Below are 14080 nucleotides of genomic sequence, written 5' to 3' on the forward strand. Positions count from 1 at the left end.
CTACAAAGTAGTACTTACAGTATTCTAAAGGGCCAGAGATTCTTCTTACAGCTGTCCAAGTAGCTAGTAGTGCAAAGTGCACCCTGAGCTGAGCCGATCTTTGACATCCTTCTCAGAGGAATAGTATCCTTGTTTCAGATTATAAAGAACTGCTATTGTGATGTCTAGTTAATTGCTTCAGCAGTCCCATATTATTTACTCCTCTGCCACAAAGGACCCTATACACTAGAGACTGGGATATTATTCATTTTTACTAGGCAGATATCTCACTGTTGAAGTTTATGTCCAGAAGAATGATTAGATCTTGGCTTATTTTCCTTATACTATAAAACAGGGAAAGAGGTCCCATCATTTCTAGGATAAGTCCTCACTTCGGTGTGTTACTTCAGTCTACTTCAACTTATTGGTAGAATTAAACAGGGTGGATTATTATACAATAAAATAACCAAATAAGGTGTTCTGTGGTTTTCAAAAGCACCTCAGCATATGTCCTCTCATTTAATCATTTTACTGCAATCCTCTCCAGATGAAATTTAAGGGTTAGAAAGTTTAGGTAGTTTTTCTAAATGTGAGTGGTAGTAGAGCCCAAACAAGAATTGGCTTTAAAATGGTGGTAGAGCCTAAATGAAGGTATTGGCCTAAAAGAGTTTCGCTCTAGAACGCCTTTGATTAAATACTGTAATAATAAGTCACAGTCATCTATCCACAGACCAACCACCCTCAGTAAAATGAGAGACACTGGTCATCAGGTGCACATATTAAAGGGTTTTCAACTTCAAAAAATTAAGTGACCAAGATTATCAAATTCCACCTTGCAACACAGTTAGTTGTCTTCTTCGAAAAATATAAACTTAAAACCAATTTTTCTGATTGTATCCAAGCAATTGGCACTGCACAATAGCAATATAAAAAGAGAGGACAGATTCTTAGCCAGATTCTGGTCTAGAAGGAAGAACGCAGGGGATGGGTTAATTTACTTTCTTATGAAGACTATTTTCAATTGCTACCGTATATAGAAAACCCAAAATACAAGGTAGCAATCAAGCCCCCTAGGCCTGGCTTGCCTTGAGTATTCTGCACAATAAAGCAGTAATAGAGGTTGGCAAAGATGGTTCCTGGCCCCTGGATAGTAAAATTAATTGGAATTGGGCCTATTATCAATGCAGGAAAAAGTGTAAGTCCTAGCCACCTAGTCTAGGCCTGCTTTTGGTAGTCAACACTGCACAAACACCAAAGTGGTACGGCAATCTTGAAAAATGAGACAACTGGTATTGTGTTCATAAATAACACAAAAGGGGTTTGGGTAGTCATAAGTGCTCTGAAACAATGCAAAAGAAGGGGAGACATCCATGTTTAAAGGGGTTTGAGGTAGTCATAAGTGATCTGAAACAATGCAAAGAAAGGGGAGGGATTCATCTTTAATGGGCTGGACCAGGGAAAGTTAACTGAGGTATTACAGCAATACAAAATGGGTAAACTAATGACCTTTGGAATTGTTAACTTCTGAGTCTGAGAAAAGGCCTTGCCCAGTTAAGATGCCCTAGCAACAATGTAAAAGGGATGGGGGGGGGTGGAGCAGGGGGGCAGAAGAGCGCATGACCTCATGCAATAGCTAGATACATGGACACCTAAAATTGTTAGCACTAATGGTTCATAAAAAGGATATAAGGGGGTCGGGAGAGAAAAGGCCTTGTACAAAGGGTGAGACCAGGAATAACCGGCATTTTACACTGGAAGAATGCAAAAAGAGTGGTAGTGTGGGTCTCTATTTGATGGACAATATCATAGCCAACTGCAATTTTTATACTATGCCATGGGAAGTTGGAGGAGGTTGCAGTACTTGCCTAATTAAGGCATGGAGGAAAATGTTCATTGATAATTGCCATTGTGTTCATTAACAGCCCCAGAATAGGTCTTGAGTGGTCAGCAGGCCTGCAGTAATGCAAAGGCAGTATGAGCGAAAGGTATCCTAGCCTAAAAGAATGAGGCATGGATAACTGCAAATATTCACATTAACAGTTAAAGAAAATAAACTTTAAGTAGTCAGTACCAAAGTACTCTATATGCAGAGAAGGCACAAAGGTCCAATCCACTGATCAGTATTCTTTACAAATATTATTGGTGCATTACTAATTGTCCAAGAGCTGAGGTCATGAATAGTTAGCACTCCTCAAGAACAATCAGAAGGTATTGGTAGGAACACAGGGTCCTTTTCTACTGCACAGGTCCACAGACAAATACAATTATGCACATTATTATTCCCAAGAGAAGGGCTCATACATGGGTAACACACCCCTAATGTAAAGGAGTGGAATCCCAGTCCAACAAAAGAGGTGGACAATTCCAGTTAGGTACATTAAAGTCCAAAGAAAGGGGCATGAGGTGAACAGCATCCACTTGCTGTAAAGCCAAGAGGGTGCTAGGGTTTGGGTGTAAGACATTCCTGTAGAAAATTGGTATTTGTGCACATTAACATTACAGGTGAAAGGATCTTGAGTAGTAGGCACAAACATGTGCTGAAAATGCTAATGAGGTAGGTAGGGTCCGCTCTAGTGCACAGAATAAGACAAAATGCAATTACACACATTAACAGTCCAAAAGAGGGCCTTGGATAATCATGACATCCTGCTAAATTGCAAAAGAGGATGAGGGGATATGACTTTAGTATGACGACCACAGTCATTTGGAATTGCATATTAACAGTCTACTGTGATGGGTTTTGGGGGAACAAAATACCTCCTGCAGTAATGCAAGGACAAAGATCAAAGAAGTGATGAGTTGCGAACAATTACAACTATGTGCATTGACTGTATAAATTTAAGGATCTTAAGCCATGGACTCCACCTACTGGAAAACGGGTGAGAGAATCTGATTCAAATGGTATGAACAACATGCAGTTGTGCACATTAGTGTCCAAAGGACATAGTTAGTTGTGGTTAAGGAAAACCCTGTCCCTTGACTTTCTAAATATAAAGAACTTAAAAGTAGTGGGCACTCCCAGCTAAAAAGCAAAAGTAGTTGGGGGTGAAGAGACAGTCTTTGTCTAGTGCATAGGAACAGGGACAAATACAATCATGCACAACAGGCCAAGAAAAGAGGCCTTAGTGGTCAGCATCCCTGCTGTACTGCAAACCTGGTCTGAGGGTGTAAGATCTTACACAAATGGAATTAACCATGCGCAGTTATGTACATTCATGTCTAAGATACACAGTTGTGGCCAATTACAGTTGTGCACTATGACTGTCCAAATGCAGTATCTTTAGGTAGGGACATTCCTTGCTTGAAGGCAAAGGAAAAAACGGTGGGAGCTTTCCTTGTCTAGTGCATAGGGACACAGACAAATACAAATACGCATACTACAGTCCCAAGAAAAGGGGCCTTAGGGGTCAGCAACCCTGCTGTAATGCAAAATGGGTCTCAGGATGTTGGACCTCAGTCTAATAGGATGGTCCAGTTGAAATTATGTACATTAATGTCCAAGGGACATGATTGTGGGTCAATTAATACCATATCCCTTGACTGCCCAAACAAGTACCTTGAAAGTAGTAGGCATTCCCAGTTGTAAGACAAAGGGAGTAGGGAAGCAGGGAGTTCCTTATTTAGTGCACAGAAACATGGACACATGTAATTCCACACAATAGGCCAAGAAAAGATGCCTTAGTGGCCAGCATACCTGGTGTACTGCAAAAGAGGTCTGAGGGGGTACACTCTCATTCAAATGGAATTCATCATGTGCAATTATGCATATTAATGTCCAAGATACATAGTTGGGGTCAATTACAAATGTGCAGCTTGACTGTCCAAATGCAGTATCTTTAGGGAGGTGCATTCATTTGAAGGTAAAGGAAGGTGGAGTGGGTGTGTGGGCTTTCTTTGTCTAGTGCATAGGGACTGAGACAAACAGTAACACACATACTGCGGTCCCATATAAAGGGATCCTCTGTCAGCAACCCTGCCATAATTCAAAAAGGGTCGGATAGGATCCTAATAAGATCCTGATAGGATCAATCTAATAGGATCAAGTAGGTTAAATTATGTACATTAAAGTCAAAGGGACATGGTTATGGTTAATTAAAACTTTGTCCTTTGACTGTCCATATATCCATACATAAAGAATTTTAAAATAGTGAGCACTCCCACCTGTACGACAAAGGGAGTGAGAGAGCAGGAGGTCTTTATCTAGAGCACAGGAACATGGACAAAATCAATTATGCAAAATTTTACAGGCCAAGAAAAGAGGCCTTAGTGATCAGCATCCCTGCTGTACTGCAAAAGTGGTCTAAGGGGGTAAGATCTTATACAAATGGAATTAACCATGTGCAATTATGTACATTAGTGTCCAAGATACATAGTTGTGGTCAATTACAAATGTGGACTATGACTGTCCACATGCAGTACCTTTAGGGAGGGGCATCTGTTGCTTGAAGGTAAAGAAGATGGGCTGGATGTCTGGGTGTTTCTTGTCTAGTGCATAGGGACCCAGACAAATACAAACACTCATACTACGGTCCCAAGTAAACAGGCCTTAGGGGTCAGCAACCCTGCTGTAATGCAACAGGGGTCTGAGGGAGTAGGAACTCAATCTAATAAGATGAACTAGGTGAAATTACGTACATTAAAGGCCAAGGGATATGGCTGTAGTCAATTAAAATTGTGTCCCTTGACTGTCCATATATAAGATGTTCAAAGTAGTGAGCATTCCCAGGTATGACAGTGTGGAGGTGGGGCACAAGGAGGTCCTTATCTAGTACAGGGAACATGGAGAAATACAATGATGCACAATAACAGGCCAAAGTAAGAGGACTTAATGGCCAGCATCCCTGCTGTAGTGCAGAAGTGGTCTGAAGGGGTAGATATGATACAAATGGAATTAACCATGTGCAATTATATACATTAATGCCCAAGATACATAGCTGTGGTCAATTACAAATGTGCACTTTGACTGTCCAAACACAGTATCTTTAGGGAGGGACATTCGTTGCTTGAAGGTAAAGGAAGATAGGGTGGGTGTGTGGGTTTTCCTTGTCTAGAGCATAAGGACTGAGACAAATAGTAACATATACTACAGTCCCAAGTAAAGGCGCCTTAGGGGTCAGCAACCTTGCATTATAGAAACAGGGGTCTGAGGGAGTAGGAACTCATTCAAATGAAATTAGTTCCATCCTCATAGGATGAACCAGGTGGAATTGTGTACATTAAAAGCCAAGGGATATAGTTGTGGTCAATTATAATTGTGTCCCCTGACTGTCCATCTATAAGGATGTTAAAAAGTAGTGAGCACTCCCAGCTGTAAGACAAAGAGAGTGGCAGGGAGGCAGGAGCAGGGAGGTCCTTATCTAGCACAGAGAACATGGACAAATGCACTTATGCACAATTAACAGGCCAAGAAAAGAGGCCTTAGAGGCCAGCATACCTGCTCTACTGCAACAATGGTCTAAGGGGTAGGGCCTTATTCAAATAGAATCAACCATATGCAATACATAGTTGTGGTCAATTACAATTGTGTACCTTGACAGTCCAAATGCAGTATCTTTAGGTACAGATTTCCCTGCTGGAAGACAAAGGAAAATGTGTTCAGGGTTGGGGTGGCAGAGTTATTCCTTGACTAAAGGAACCCGAACAAATTACAACCATGCACAACAACAGGCCAAGAAAAGTGGTCTTGGGTCTGCCACCCTGCTGTTATGCAAAAGGGGTCTGATAGACCAGAGCCGCAGTTGAATAGGATGAACAAGGTGAAATTATATACATTAGCACCCAAGAGATATGGTCATGGCCAATTAAAATCATGTCTCTTGATGATCCGAATATAAGGATCCTAAAAGCAGTGAGCACTCCCAGCTCTAACACAAATAGAGTGGGGAAGCATGGAGGCCCTTATCTAGTGCACCAGAACATGACAAAAGCTGGTACGCACAATAACAGGTCAACAAAAAGATTCATTGGCCAGCACTCTTGTTGTACTGCAAAAGCAGTGGTGGTACTCTCAACTGTAAGGCGAAAGGGTGAAATGGTGGGTAGCTCATCTAGTGCACAGGAACATGGACAAATGTAATTAATGCACAATTAAAGGCCAAGAAAAGAGGCCGAGTGGACAGCATATTTGCTGTACTGAAAAAGAGATCTTAGGAGGTAGGATCTTAAACAAATGGAATTAACCAAGTGCAATTATGCACATTAATGTCCAAGATACATAGCTGTGCTCACTTACAATTGTGCACCTGGACTGACCAAATGCAGTATCTTTATGTAGGGGCATTCCCTATTGGAAGGCAAAGGAAGGTTGTGGGGAGCCCTTCCTTGTTAGTGCACAGCAACCCTGACAAATACAACCAAGCACACTAACAGGCCAATAAAGCAGCCTTAGGTGTGAGCATCCCAGCTTTAATACAAAACAGGTTTGAGGGAGTAGACTTCAGTCGAATAGGATGAACTGAATGAAATTATGTACATTAGCATCCAAAGGACATGGTTGTAGCCAATTAAAATTATATCCCTTGACTGTCCAAATATAAGAATCTTAAAAGCAGTGGGCACTCCCAGCTGTAAGGCAGAAGGGTGGAATGGTGGGAAGCTCCCTATCTAGTGCCTAGGCTCATGGACAAATGTAATTAATGCACAATTAAAGGCCAAGAAAAGAGCTCTCTACTGGCCAGCATCTCTGTTGTATCACAAAAGAGATCTTAGGGGGTAGGACCTTATTCAAATGGAATAAGTCCTTTGCAATTATGCACATTAATGTGCAAGATACACATTAATAGTTGTGGTCAATTACAATTGTGCACCTTCACTGTCCAAATGCAATATCTTTTAGGTAGGGGCACACTCCCTGCTGGAAACCAAAGGAAAATGTTGTTGAGTGGGGTGGGGTGAACTTTCCTGTCTAGGGCACAGGAACCCGGACAAATACAATCATGCACACTACAGCCCAAGTAAAGCAAGCTGTAGGCATCAGCCTCCCTGCTGCAATGCAAAAGGAGTCTGAGGGAGTAGGACAGATCTCGGTCTAAAATGATGAACTGGGTAAAATTATGTACATTAATGTCCAAGGGATATGAGTGTGGTCAGTTAAAACCATGCTTCTTGATTGTCCAAATTAAGAATCTTAAAAGTAGTGTGCACTCCCAGCTAAAGGGCAAAGGCAGTGGAGGAAAAAGGGGGAGGGGGTCCTTCTCTAGTGCACAGGACCACAGACAGATGTAATTCTGCACAACAGGCTAAGAAAAGGGCCTTAGGGGTCAGCACCTTTGCAGTAATACAAAAGCAAGGTGATGACTGTAACTGTGCTTATGCACATTAACAGTTCGACAAAGGCTCACCAGCACCAAAGCAAGAATGCAAAGAAGGCCTGAGTCAGAGACCCTCACAATCCCAAGTGAAGGGTTGTAAAATGGTCAGCACCCTCAGCTTAGGATGGGTGCAGGAGTCTTGATCTAAAGGGCAGGGTTGCGGATAACTTTAGGCTGATAACTTTAGATTGTGTGCATTACTATTTAAAGGGCCTTGTGTTGTAAGCACCTCCTGCTGGTATGCAAATGTAAGCATTAAGGAACCAAAAGAATGAATTTTGACTAGTCAGCGCCCCTATAGTAATGCAAATGAAGTGAGGAAATGGCATCCTACAGTAACATAAAGGAGCACAGACATTTGCAATTATGCCCATTTAAAGAGTAGAGGAAGTGGATCTTAGTTGGTCAACACCCCTTGCTGTTATGCAAAGTAACTGTGAGGGGTGGAATCCTAGTACTATTTTGTATGAGGATAGACACAGAGACAGACTTTAGATAGTCAAAATCCCCAGATGAAGTACTAAAGTCAGGATATTAGCTTATTGGGAAGGATCATGGACATTTGCAAATATACACATTTAGAGTCCCAAAAGTAGGACTTAGAGGTGAGGATACTAGATTAATGGGAGGGATCGTGAGGACTGTAATTTTCAACATTAACACCTCTTGCTATAATTCGGAGTACAGGGATAAATTACCATGGTTCACAGTAACTACCCTAGTGCAAAGGTCTTGAATACAGGTCATCTACTATTTACTAAAAGGGAAATGGGTGAGCTCTTTAGTGCACAGGAAGAGGAAAAAATGCAATTGTGCACATTAACAGTTCACAAGAAGGGGCCTTGGTGATCAACACTCTTTTGCTAACAGGATGTGAGAGTATGGTAACTAATTTAATGGAAAGGACCATAGTTGCAATTATGTATATTAGCGATTCCAAGAAAAGAGGTTTAGGTGGTGCATACCCAAATGGTAATGCAAAGAGAATATGAGGGGATAGGATCCCAGAATAATAGGATATGTACAGTTTCAGTAGAAGGGGACTTTGACAACCAGGCAACAGTATGTAAATGGGATACAGTGGACCTTTCAATTCCACAAGGCTCTGGACAACTACAACTGCAAATTAACTGTTTAAGAGCTGGGTTCTTGGATTATCTGCACTCTTTAACAACATTCAAAAGATGGTGGCATGGGGTAGGAATCAGTTTTTATTGCAGAAGATCATGGATATATACAGTGATGCACATCAGTAGTTTAAGAGAAGGGACTCTGTGTAGTCTTAACTCCCTGGCAGCAATGGCACAGGGGTAGGGGTAAGGAACATCCCACACTAATGGGTAGAACTACGGGCAATTAAGATTTTACATATTAATGCAAGGTTGGTGGTCTGCACTTCCTGGGAACAATAAAGAGTATGGATGGATATTTTCTTTTAGGCAGGACAATGGATAATTATAAATGTAAATAAGTCTTCCATGGGAAGGGTCTTTGAGGCTCAGCACCTTTGCTGTACTGCAGAAGTTGCCAAGGCCCTAGTATAATAAACAGGACTATGGACAACTGAGGTTTTATTAATCAATTCAAGAAATGTGGTCTCAGGTCATCAGCACTGCCCAGCAGCAGTGTGAAGGTGATGGGAGGGAAATGATTAATGGATAAGCTAATGAACACTTACTATTTTGTATTTTAACTGTCGAAGAGCAGCAGGATTCCCAAGAACCAAGTCAAAGAGGAGAGAATGCCTTTATTTAGTGGGCAAGGCTATGGCAATTTGGACCAAGCACATTACCCAACAGAAGATGAGGTAGGTTATCTGTGTCCCCTGCTGAATATAATTGAGATTTGGACTGCGATCTAATCTAATAAGCAAGTTTATGGACAATGATAATTTCACTCAATCCAAGGGATTTTAGGTGATCAACACTCTTTGTGCATGAAAAAAAGGCCAGCAACAATGTCATGAAGGTAGAAAACAGGGATTATGACTATTGCATCTGAGAGAGGAGTGATTTTTTCTTCCACAAAAGCAAGAGATTTTGAGGATGAGTAACTAGAATTATGGGCAATAATTGCCTAATAAAAAATCCTCTATTAACTAGCATTTATTAATATTAATACATAGGATGAAGGAATTCTTGTTTTAACATGGGACCATGGACAAACAGGATTGAGAATAGGGACTCAGATAATCAGCATTGGAGATCAGCAATGCTGAAAAGGTACACAGGGTATCCCAATAATGGATATGCAATGGACAACTGATTTTGAGCACTGAGGTGATGAAAACTGGATAGAGGGCAGGGGATGGGGGTCAAGGGGAAAACTGGCTGAGGATGGGCTGGGATTGGGGCTGGGGCTGGGGCTGGGGCTGGGGCAGGGGCAGGGGCAGGGGCAGGGGCAGGGGCAGGGGCAGGGGCAGGGGCAGGATTGAGAAGAGTTAGACTGAGGGACACTGGAGATATGCTTTGGGTTAGGATGCAGGGAACCACAGAAAATTGAAATGTGGATATTAATACTCCATATGTAAGAGTATGAATAGAGGACGCAAGATGATAGTAATTTAAATTTCCCAATTGGTAGGTATAGTTAATCGGTGCAGCATCGAGGAAAGGGACAGAGCAAGGCCTGGACTGAGGCTGGCCTTAAATTAGTTAACTTTTTCCGTGCAATTGAACTCTTCAAAAATCCAAAGGCAAGTAGTTTATTAAACCAATTCCAGAGGCAAAAAAATCAGCAATTTTTAAATTCCAAATTATTTGAGTTTGAATATCTAAGACTGGAAATAAGTTTAAGAAATTTATAATAAGAAACTGAGAACTTGAAGAAATTTTAATGAACCCAAAAATGAAAATTATTTAACTGTAATTAAAATGAATTCTACAAATCAAAATTCATTTCTACACAAGGTCCCTAAATACATTCCCATAATAGGTGCTTAAAACTTAAGTTCAAACACTAGCAAACCACACAATCATACTACTTAGCTGCCATCCAACAAACAAATAGAAATCAAAATCCGACCCCAGGATTAGCCACGGGGTAGGTGTTCCTCTTGAGGAAGGCAGGGATTCCTCTTCTGCTGTTGGCCAACGAGCATCTGTGATCCATTCTGGTCCTTGCCACAGCTGACCGCCATATCCAACCTAGGCAGGCCTGGAGCACTGTCCATGACCATAGTGCAAGGCAGAGCAGAGACCAGGGGGAAGTAGGATAGCCTTAGGCCTTGACAGCACTGCAGAGGAATGAGGTGAGGTTCAACCTGCACATCCAAATATGTCACACGAGAGGGGAGAGAGGTGGAAATGGCAAACGTCCTTGAAAAGACCTTGGAAAATCTTGGCTACCACTCATTGGTACAAATTTATAATATGACTCCTCCAGTTCTTCCTCCTGACTGGCTGAATAAAGACAGTAAGGAAAATGATCTATCTACTCAGCGAATCCGCGCTGAGTATCTATCTGACCAATGTGTCTTCAAAGTCCAAGTGCACCCTTTAATTGGCTGAGCACAATTCTACCACCACCCTCTCTGACTAGTTGGGTCATGCGGCAATCCAGCATTGCACAGCCCACCTTTTCTCCCGCTCTGAGCGGCAAAAGGCGGCAAAGCCCGCCATTTTTAACAATGCGGCAGGCCTGCTATGTCTAAAGCCCGCCAAAACTGTGCCACCAAAATCCGCCATAACGCCCACATGGCAAACCGTCATGATGACCACGTGACTAATCAGCCATATTTCCCTGCGGCAAATCCCGTCCGGAAGTGCGCGTGATAAATGCAAAGACAGGCCCGCTACATTTTACGTTGCAGCAATAGCCTCAGCCACCATATTTTACAAAATGACAAAACCCTACTATCACCATGCTAGATACTGAACAAAGACTTACCCACCATGCTGTGGCTTCCGGCCACTTGGAACACTGCAGCACAACTGGATCCGCCATTTTGGACAATCTAACAAAGCAGGGCCCGCCATGCTATGCAATGGCACAAAGCCAAGTCGCCATTTTGAACCATACGCATAAATTCTCTCCCTCTCAATTTCCGTTAGCCCTTTTTACTGACAACAGAACTATCCTCTATTTTCTGCCTCCTCATACCACAGTTCATCCAAAGCTTTTAACAAGCCTTTGTTAAAAGCCTTTGAATCCGAGCATTCAAAACATTAACTGTCACTGCCTGTTCCCTAACCACCTTGCCTCCCTAATTTATACTTAGCACAAACAACAACTAGTCCTTACCCGAGCCATGCAGCAAATCTACAATGGTGGCCATTTTTCCTCCCCAACCTGTCCATCCTTTTAGCTAACTGCAAAGTCCACCCTCAGCTAAGGTCGTAGGCACACTCACACACCAAACGATCACCAGCAAAAATTTGGTAGGTATACCAAATAATATAATAAACTACAAAACCCTTAAATTTTCCCATCCAAAGCCCCGATGAGCAACTTAAAAAATTAAAAGCAGATATCCACAGCCCCGATGGACTAGGACAAAAAATTAAAGCAGGTATCCGAGGCCCCGTTGGGCAAGAAAAAAAATAATAATAAAAGCAGGTATCCACAGTCCCGATGGACCAAAAAGTAAATTAAAAAAAAAAAAAAAAATGCAGGTATCCGTTGCCCCGATGGGCCAAGGGATTTGGGGGGTATAGGAGAATAGCAGGTATCCACAGCCCCGATGGGCTAAGAGAAAAGAAAATAATAAAAAGCAGGTATCCGCAGCCCCGATGGGCGAAGAAAAAAGGTTCTTAAGGCAGGTATCCATAGCCCCGATGGGCAAAAGAAAAAGATAAAATAATCAGGTATCCACATCCCCAATGGGCAAAATATAAAAGTGGGGGGCAGGGAACCAAACCACAAAAACCGAGGCATCAAACCAAAATCATTCCTAATACTACTTTCTTTAAAAATGGAAAATTGCCTAAAAACCGTTCAAAAGCCTGAAAAATTGGGAGGGAGAAGAAGGTGTCAAGAAAATACAATTAGAAAGGTTAGTATTGTAAAAACATTTTAGGTAATCTTCATGGCTCCTCTTTGAGGGAAATGCCCTGAGGGGTAGTAGGGGGCTGGAAATCGTTCCGGAAAGAACAATAAGAGAAGAGAGACCTACAGTTAGCGGATAGCCACCCCGGGAGAAAAAAAATATGGCCGATGCAGAGAATTGCAGCGCTTTAAGAGTTCAGGGGGGGTTAGGGGCGGAGGGAGGAGAAGAGGAGGGGCCTAGAAGATTGAAAGTCAGTTATCTTTGTGGTTTAGACAGCTCAAAATGTCACCAAATTATAAGAAAATGGGGAGATTTCAACTTAGCAGTACCATACTAGAAAGAACACCAGCCTGGAAGTAGGCTTCATTTCTAGTCTGGGAGTCACAACTCCAATCGGGTTTTCAAATTCCTCATCTATAAAATGGGACACTGGCTAAATCAAATAGATAACATTTGATTAAATCAGATGACATAACATATGACTGGATCAAATTAGCTAAAATTTCCCTTCCATTCTCCTGTGATAGTAAAGGGTTATCCCTCTGTTTTATATATTACAAGATAGAAGCCCATAAAAAATGGGTGGATGAAGTCACACACCATGATTCAGATTGAATTTATTTTCTACTCCATCACTCTGCCTTGTATGACCCCTGACCATAGAAGAAAGAAAATACTTGAGTCAATTGGTGAGCAAGAGGACGTAAAGGAAGACAGATCAAAGAATGGCCATTTGACCACTTAAGTAATCCAGGAGGAAAACTGTAACCTCTTTGTAATGTTTAAACTGTGAATTCTCAGTCTTTAGTAGTTGCCTACATTCTCTAAGAATCTGAAGACTCCAACATTGGACCAATCATAACAGCATAGTAAGGAAGTTAATCAACGGGCACTAAGTGGTAGGAAAAAAGCTGAGATAAAAGCTAAAGTAGTCCCAGAAACTTGTTGAATTCAGTGAAAAGCCACTACTCTAATAAACTCTCTGGTGTTCTTTATCAAAGGAACAACAAAGAACCCAAAGGGAGGCAAAAGAAACTAATTATTACCCATCTCCTAGGAAGTCAAAGGATACATTGTCCTCTCACTGATAGAATGGGAAAGTGTAACAATCAAACAAATCTTTTACATATGCATGCCCTCAGGTCCCCACTTAAAGACTAAGATATGCAAATTTTTCCCCCTTAAGGGATACTCCCTACCTTCTAAGTTCCCTTGGTTCGCACAAAAAGGTAATGTGGTCATTCCAAACCATGGATATTGCTTTGTCAAAGTGGTACCATTGAGAAGGCAGCGCTTTAGCGCAAACAGAATCTAATAATAAAATTTCCATCTGGAAAATAATTGTCAACAAGAGCCTTCCTGAAGACTAAAAAATCAAATCATGGAGCAAAATCCTACAAACAAGACTTGCTGTGCTCTCCAGATTTGGGGCAGAAAATAGAATTAATCTCTAAGAAATATAATTTGGAATGTCTTTAAAGCAGGGGTTCTTAACATTTTTTGTTCCACAGACCCCTTTGCCAGGCAGGTGAAAACCATGGACCCCTTCTCAGAATGTAGCAGCAGATAGTTTAGTGAGCTACTATCGGGTCTAACTACCATCATTTCGAAGTATAGATGAGCATAAGTGATTTTTTGAGATGTGCAACAACTATAATGTGATATGAAATGAATACTGTAATTTATTGCATACATTCATAAGTGAAGGAAATGCTAGATTGCAGTTAGAGGTCAGAGAAAATAAAGATAATAAGTTGTTTTTTTTTTCATTTCAAGCTCACAGACCCATGCCCTGGTTAAGGAC

The 14080-nt window shown here is 41.6% G+C and overlaps 1 long non-coding RNA gene across 3 annotated transcripts in view; it reads right to left on the bottom strand.

Annotated features, from left to right (window-relative positions):
• Positions 1-12419, bottom strand: part of LOC101422041 (uncharacterized) — a 30550-nt gene extending 18131 nt beyond the window's left edge. For 2 of the 3 annotated variants that reach the window (XR_002795246.2, XR_002795247.2), the window contains exon 1: positions 19-12419. This is a non-coding gene — a long non-coding RNA (uncharacterized lncRNA). The remainder of the gene's footprint in view (positions 1-18) is intronic. The other variant, XR_011647887.1, reaches the window with a different exon arrangement.
• Positions 12420-14080: the final 1661 nt, after the last annotated feature.

This window comes from Dasypus novemcinctus, chromosome X, assembly GCF_030445035.2.
Source record: "Dasypus novemcinctus isolate mDasNov1 chromosome X, mDasNov1.1.hap2, whole genome shotgun sequence".
In the NCBI taxonomy this organism is placed as follows: domain Eukaryota; kingdom Metazoa; phylum Chordata; class Mammalia; order Cingulata; family Dasypodidae; genus Dasypus; species Dasypus novemcinctus.